Source organism: Bufo bufo, chromosome 3 (assembly GCF_905171765.1).
Source record: "Bufo bufo chromosome 3, aBufBuf1.1, whole genome shotgun sequence".
Lineage (NCBI taxonomy): Eukaryota > Metazoa > Chordata > Amphibia > Anura > Bufonidae > Bufo > Bufo bufo.
The window spans coordinates 518,014,638-518,023,181 of NC_053391.1; the positions used below are offsets into that span (position 1 = coordinate 518,014,638).

General features: G+C 46.3%; 1 long non-coding RNA gene across 1 annotated transcript; it reads left to right on the plus strand.

Annotated features, from left to right (window-relative positions):
• The first annotated feature begins 626 nt into the window (after positions 1-626).
• Positions 627-4,427, plus strand: LOC120993516. The gene is made up of 3 exons (XR_005777289.1): positions 627-637; positions 1,084-1,087; positions 4,207-4,427. It is a non-coding gene; the product is annotated as an uncharacterized LOC120993516 (long non-coding RNA).
• The last annotated feature ends 4,117 nt before the right edge of the window (positions 4,428-8,544 follow it).

Consider the following 8,544-nt stretch of genomic DNA (forward strand, 5'->3'; position numbering starts at 1 on the left):
AAAGGGTTTTATAAAAAGTGTTTCAATTGTAAAAAAGCATATTTCCTCTCATCAAGCCTTGTATTATAACAATTTAAGTGATCTGATATGAGTCTCCAATGATATTCAATTGCACAAGCTGGGCATAGCATATTTAGGACTGAAATGCCATATTTGTGGAAAACTACAATTTTCATTTTGCACCGTCTGCTGTGCATTAATTGCTGCAAAATACGTGTAGTGTTAAAATACTTTTCCACACCTTGATAAATATTTTGAGTGGAGTAGTTTTCAAAATGGGGACACTTAATGGGGGTTTCCATTGTAAGGTTACCTCAGGGTCTCTGCAAATGTGATGTAGCACCCGAAAACCATTCTAGCAAATTACGCACTCCAAAAGTCAAATTGCACTCTTTCTCTTCTAAGGCTACTTTCACACCTGCGTTAGGTGCGGATCCGTCTGGTATCTGCACAGACGGATCCGCACCTATAATGCAAACAATTGTATCCGTTCAGAATGGATCCGTTTGCATTACCATGAACAAAAATATATATATATAATTTTTTTTTTTTTTTGTCAATGGGAGGCGGATCCGTTTTCAATTGCACCATATTGTGTCAGTGAAAACGGATCCGTCCCCATTGACTTACATTGTAAGTCAGGACGATTCCGTTTTGGTGTCCGTTTTTGTAAGTCAGCGTTTTGGTGTCCGCCTCCAGAGCGGAATGGAGGCTGAACGGAGGCAAACTGATGCATTCTGAGCAGATCCTTATCCATTTAGAATGCATTGGGGCTAAACTGATCCGTTTTGGGCCGCTTGTGAGAGGCCTGAAACGGATCTCACAAGCGTACCCAGAAACGCCAGTGTGAAAGTAGCCTTAGGCTACTTTCACACTAGCGTTCCAGCGGGTCCGTCTGATGTTTCATCAGACGGATCCGCTCCTATAATGCAAACGCTTGCATCCGTTCAGAACGGATCCGTTTGCATAACAGTTTATTTCAGATCTGATTTTTCACTTCGGAAAACTCAGATCCGACAGTATATTCTAAACACAGAAGCGTTCCCATGGTGATGGGGACGCTTCAAGTTAGAATATACTGAGAACTGTGTACATGACTGCCCCCTGCTGCCTGGCAGATGCTGCCAGGCAGCAGGGGGCAGACCCCCCCCCTCCTGTATTTAACTTATTGGTGGCCAGTGCGGCCCCCCCTCCCTCCCCAGTATTAATTGTAACCAGTGCGGCCCCCCTCCCTCTATATTCATCGGTGGCCAGTGCGGATATTAAATATGAGCAGTGCGGTCTCCCCCTCCCTCCCTCCCCAGTATTAAATATGAGCAGTGCGGTCTCCCCCTCCCTCCCTCCCCAGTATTAAATATGAGCAGTGCGGTCTCCCCCTCCCTCCCTCCCCAGTATTAAATATGAGCAGTGCGGTCTCCCCCTCCCTCCCTCCCTCCCCAGTATTAAATATGAGCAGTGCGGCCTCCCCCTCCCTCTATTCATTGGTTGCCAGTGCGGATTCAAAGTATTGTGATCAGTGCGGCCTCCCCTCTCTCCCCCCCCCCCCCCATCATTGGTGGCAGCGGAGAGTACCGATCGGAGTCCCAGTTTAAATCGCTGGGGCTCCGATCGGTTACCATGGCAGCCAAGACGCTATTGCAGTCTTGGCTGCCATGGTTACTTAGCAACAAATAGCAGCATTATACTTACCTGAAGAGCTGCGATCTATGTGACCGGCCGAGAGCTCCTCCTACTGGTAAAGTGACAGGTCTGTGCGGCGCATTGCCTATAGACCTGTCACTTACCAGTAGGAGGAGCTCCCGGCCGGTCACATAGATCGCAGCTCTTCAGGTAAGTATAATGCTGCTATTTGTTGCTTAGTAACCATGGCAGCTAAGACTGCAATAGCGTCTTGGCTGCCATGGTAACCGATCGGAGCCCCAGCGATTTAAACTGGGACTCCGATCGGTACTCTCCGCTGCCACCAATGATGGGGGGGGGGGGGGGAGAGAGGGGAGGCCGCACTGATCACAATACTTTGAATCCGCACTGGCCACCAATGAATAGAGGGAGGGGGAGGCCGCACTGCTCATATTTAATACTGGGGAGGGAGGGAGGGGGAGACCGCACTGCTCATATTTAATACTGGGGAGGGAGGGAGGGAGGGAGGGGGAGACCGCACTGCTCATATTTAATACTGGGGAGGGAGGGAGGGGGAGACCGCACTGCTCATATTTAATACTGGGGAGGGAGGGAGGGGGGAGACCGCACTGCTCATATTTAATACTGGGGAGGGAGGGAGGGGGAGACCGCACTGCTCATATTTAATATCCGCACTGGCCACCGATGAATATAGAGGGAGGGGGGCCGCACTGGTTACAATTAATACTGGGGAGGGAGGGGGGGCCGCACTGGCCACCAATAAGTTAAATACAGGAGGGGGGGGGGGGTCTGCCCCCTGCTGCCTGGCAGCACCTGCCAGGCAGCAGGGGGCAGTCATGTGCACAGTTCTCAGTATATTCTAACTTGAAGCGTCCCCATCACCATGGGAACGCCTCTGTGTTACAATATACTGTCGGATTTGAGTTTCACGATGTAACTCAAATCCGATGGTATATTCTAACATAGAGGCGTTCCCATGGTGATGGGGACGCTTCAAGTTAAAATATACCATCGGATTGGAGAAAACTCCGATCTGATGGTATAATCCTGACTTTACATTGAAAGTCAATGGGGGACGGATCCGTTTGAAATTGCACCATATTGTGTCAATGTCAAACGGATCCGTCCCCATTGACTTGCATTGTAAGTCTGGACAGATCCGTTTGGCTCCGCACGGCCAGGCGGACACGAAAACGCTGCAAGCAGCGTTTGGGTGTCCGTCTGCAGAGTGGAGGACAAACGGTGCCAAACTGATGCATTCTGAGCGGATCCGCATCCACTCAGAATGCATTGGGGCAGTACGGATCCGTTCGGGGCCGCTTGTGAGAGCCTTCAAACGGAACTTACAAGCGGAGCCCCGAACGCTAGTGTGAAAGTAGCCTTAGCTGTACCCATTACAACCTGCCTATCAATTCAAGATATGTGGTGTGAGTTTCAGGTCTCAACAGCTGGGAAAAACATATTTGGTACTGAAATATCTTATCTGTGGAAAAATGCCATTTTCATTTTGCGCTGCATATTAATTTCGAAATTTCTAATTTTCTAATTTCTAATACCCTAAGATCGGAGTTTCCAAAATGAAGTCACATCTCAGGGTTTCCATTTATTTCATCCAAAGTCTCTATTATTGTAAGCTGTGTAAATCACCACATTAGCCTGAAAATGAGCATGATGCTCAATTTCCTTTTGAGCCCTCTCATATATTTAGGCAAAAATTAGGGCTACATGTTGGGTGTTTCTAAAAGCAAGAAGCAGTGCATAATAATAAGAAGGCTTACTTTGTACATAGCATATTGAGCACTGAAATGGCATATCTGTGGACCAAATTGTAATATTCACTTTGCATCATTTGCTGTGCATTACTTTTTGCAAAAGACATGTGGGGTCAAAAAGCTCACTAAACCACTTTTGTGTAAATTCTGTGAGGCATGTGGTTTGGGGTTGCTTCTATGAGGTTATATATATATATTTTTTTTTTTACTTCATCTCAGTTATAGTGATGAGCGGCATAGGAAATATTCAAATTGTGATCTCCAGTCATTGTTTACTTGATTGCAATAATCGGCAATGTAATATATTCGCGATAAATTCGCAATTAGAATATTCAACACTATTTGCGAATACGAATATATATATATATTCTAAATATTAGCAAATTCTCAAAGTGGCAATATTCACGATTAAAATTCACGATTCGAATATTCACGCTCAACACTAGACCAGACCATGTGTGCCTAAACAGCAGTTTATGACAACATATGGATTATTGTTGTACTTGGGAAAAATTATGGACTATAACAAAATTTTCCATGCTTTTTTTTTGTTAACCCTTTAGTGACCACTAATACGCAATTTAACTGATGTAAACAAAGGGGGTTTTAGCTAAACAGCTGGCTTTAATCAATCATTACCTGTTCCTAAAATGGTGCATTAAAAACTATAACTTATCCTGCAAAAAATAAGACCTCATACAAGTACATTGATGAAAAAACTAAAAAGTTATAGCTCATGTAATGTGGAGTTAATATTTTTTATTTATATCACACAATATTCAAGTAAAACAAGTACCATATTTTTCGCCCTATAAGACGCACCTAGGTTTTTTGGAGGAAAATAAGAAAAAAAATATTTTCAACCAAAAGGTGCGCTTTTGGTGAGTTTTGAACTAATGGTGGTCTGTGGATGACACTGTTATGGGGGATGTGTGGATGACACTGTTATATTGGGGTTCTGTGGGTGACACACTGTTATGGGGGATCTGTGGATGACACACTGTTATGGGGGATCTGTGGATGACACACTGTTATGGGGGATCTGTGGATGACACACTGTTATGGGGATCTGTGGATGGCACTGTTATGGGGAGCGGGATCTGTGGATGGCACTGTTATGGGAGGGGTATTTGTGGATGGCACTGTTATGGGGAGGGGGATCTGTGGTTGGCACTGTTATGGGAGTGGGATTTGTGGATGGCACTGTTATGGGGGGATCTGTGGATGACACATATATACATATATAGCATCTTATCCCTCAATACACCGCTCCCCTCCGCTCACAGCAGTATTCATATGTAAACTGTAATCCATAACCTCTTCTTAACGTTAGTTAAAGTAGCACTACCCCATGTACTACTACTTACTATCAAGCTCCCATACCGAAGCAGGCAGAGCGGCCGGCAGTGTAACGTCACTCACTCACGTGCCTGCTCCGCCTGCTTCATTCATAAAGTGGAAGGAGCATGCGTGGGACGTGAGTCAGTGACGTTACGCTGCAGGCAGCTCTGCTTGCTACGGGAGCTTGATAGTAAGTAGTAGTACACGGTAATACTGCTGTGAGCGGCGGGGCCTGGTGTAAGAGTACAGTGACTGCACTGGGCCCCGCCATGATTCCAGCAGTTGCCGGCCTCCAGCCCCTCCTCCCTCCCCCTGATCCATCACCGCGCTCTGCAGCATCGCAGCTGGCGATGTATCAGTGTTAGCGATGTAAAAATGGCAGCATTCGCCCCATAAGACACACTGCAATTCCCCCCCCACTTTTGTCATAAGACTATGAAACCAATAGATGGCGATGTTCATCTTGTTGGGGCGCTAGTAAGTGGGGCACCCTGTTCAACAGAGTCCACACACCATGTAGCACTCAGCCTATAATAGCCTGCGCTAACACTGAGGTGTATATCAAATTGCTGCTATTATTTACACATCTTCTAGCACTTTATCTGCAGTAAAATAAGCTTGCTAGGGTGTATCTGAGGACTATTTCCCTGCTTGTAATGACTCATGAACAGCGCCATCTATTGGTTTCATAGTCTTATTACAAGACTATGAATCCAATAGATGTGTAACGGTCGCGTACACACACACACACACACAGGGGGGAGGAAGTGACCACTGCGTTCCACCCTCACCCCTGGCCCTGACTACTTGTCTCGCAAGTCCTAATGACAGAGGACAACTGGACGGCAATCCCTAGCTTGGAATAAGTGCAGGGTGTACAGACCAGACAAACAACAGAACGTGAACGGACCGAGTCAATACCAGGAGAGCAACGAAGTACAAATGGAGCAAGCAGAGACTAGTCAGGAGAAGCTGGGGTCATAAATACCAGGAGAGTAGGGAAGTACTAAAGGAGTTAGGGGATGATCGTCATGGGGAAGCCGGGGTCAGAATACCAGGAGAGCAGCAAAGTACACAAGGAGCAGGCAGAGGATCATCAGGAAATCAGCAGAAGTTAAGTATGCCAGGTCAGACAAAATCACAGGAGGAACCTAAATAACAGGCAACCTGTGGCCAGCAGGCTGCCTGTTTAAATACTGACTAGCAGGGGTCATGTGACGTGGCCAGCGTCACATGACTCACCCTGCTGCAAATGGCTGAGCACCGAGTGCCCAGCTCGGTGCTCAGGCTTAATCTGGTTGCTGGGGGAACCGAGGCCACTGGGTCCATCCCACCCCTATCACCTAGGAGACAAGGACGCTGCACGCAACCTTGCTCCTGCACAGAGGTGGGGCACCGTTGGCGCTGCGTAGAGTGAGTGCATTGCCAGCACCCTGTGACAGTACCCCTCCCCTTATGTGGGGCCACCGGACCCAAGACTTCAGGCAATAGCTTCTCAGAATGTTCTGCATGGAATTTTCTAACCAGGCTAGGGGCATGAACCTCCCTAGCTGGTACCCAAGACCTTTCCTCCAAAGCCCTTCCAGTGGACCGGGTACTGTAAATAATTATGCACTCTCCTGACATCCACAATTTAGACACCACATACTCCACAGAATCATTAACAAGAAGCGGCGGAGGCGCGGCTTGCAATGATACAACAGGTTCAATATTTTTTTTAAGCAGAGATTTGTGAAACACATCATGAATATGGAACGACTCGGGCAGTTCCAACCTAAACGATACCGAGTTAATCACCTCCATAATTTTATACGGCCCTATAAAATGAGGAGCAAATTTTCTAGAAGCTACCTTGAGCGAGAGGTTCATGGAGGACAACCACACCTTATCCCCAACTTGAAAGTTCACCACCTTAGAATGTCTCCTATTGGCCTTGATTTTCTGAGAATTCTGAGCCTTTTCTTGGTTCGATTGAATCCGAGCCCAAACTGTGCACAGTTCAGAGGAGACCTTATCCGCCTCAGGATTAAAGGAGGAGATGGATGATCCAGAATGAAAACGAGGATGGAAACCATAGTTTACAAAAGAACGGGGAGACACCAACAGAAGAATTAACACGGTTATTCAGGGCAAATTCGGCCAACGGAAGGTATTTAACCCATAATTGTTGGTCATCAGCAACATATGACCTAATGAATTGTTCCACAGACTGATTGAGGCATTCAGTCTGCCCATTACTCTCAGGGTGGTAGGCGGACGAAAAAGACAATGAAATCTGGCATTTCTGACAGAAAGCCCTCCAAAACTTGGACACAAACTGCACACCCCTGTCAGATACAATATTCTCCGGAATACCATGTAAACGTACAATCTGCTTCACAAATATAGACGCCAGGGTTTTAGCATTCGGGAGTTTAGATAGGGGAATAAAATGAACCATTTTGCTAAACCTATCGATCACTACCCAAACCACAGTCTTACCCTCCGCAGGGTGCAGGTCAGTGATAAAGTCCATCAAGATATTGGACCAGGGTCTACTGGGAATGGGTAGGGGTCGTACGTCACCAGCAGGACGAGTCCTAGGGGTTTTAGACCTACTGTAGCACAAACCTTGCAGGCCAACACATAGGACTTGACATCCCTAGTTAGAGTAGGCCACCAATATGATCTTGAAACCAGATCCTTAGTGCCCTCAATACCAGGATGTCCACAAAAGGCAGAATCATGACACTCACCCAACAGTCGGAGACGAAACTGTACGGGAACAAACAACTTATCTGTTGGAGTGGGTGAAGGGGCCTTAATGAGAGCCATGATATCCTGGGCCAAGGCTGCTACGAAGACAGTAGGTGGTAGAATGGGTTCAGGGGGTGCATCTGTAGGCTGAAACACATGGAAGCTCAGAGACAATGCGTCAGCCTTCACGTTTCTACTTCCTAGCCTGAAAGTGATGGAGAAAATGGAGAAATCAAAACGTGTAAAAAACAATGCCCATCTGGCCTGACGGGGATTTAACCTCTTAGCAAACTCGAGAAACATTAGGTTCTTATGATCACTGACAACAGTGACACAATGTTTTGCCCCCTCCAGAAAATGCCTCCACTCATCAAACGCCCAATTAATGGCCAGCAATTCATGATTCCCTATGTCATAGATTCTCTTGGTGGGGGAACATTTTCTGGAAAAGAAGGCACAAGGCCTCAGGTTAGTAAGGCTAGTGGGATCTTGTGAGAGGAACGCCCCTGCCCCGGCCTCGGACTCATCCACCTCCACAATAAAAGATTTCTCCTGATCTGGCTGGTTCAGAATGGGAGCACTACTGAATGCCGTCTTTAGGGTTTCAAATGAAGTTAAGGCCTCAGTAGACTAATCCTCCAAATTTGCCCCTCTCTTAGTGAGGTCGGTCAACGGTTTAGAAATTACCGAAAAATTCTTTATGAATTTACGGTAGTAATTGGCAAACCCTAGGAAACATTGTAAGGCCTTTAAGAATGATGGTCTTACCCATCCCTTAATCGTTAGTACCTTACTAGGATCCATTTTGAAGGCGTGAGGAGTCAGAACATGACCTAGAAATAGTATGTCCTGTACCCCAAAGATACATTTCTCTTGTTTAGCGGATAACTGATTCTCCCTCAAAACCTCCAACACTTGTCTAACATGAAACACATGAGATTTGAAATCAATAGAAAAATCTAAATGTTGTCAAGGTAGACAATGACAAATTTACCCAAGAACTCCCTGAGAATATCGTTCATGAAGTTTTGGAACACAGCTGGGGCATTGCTGA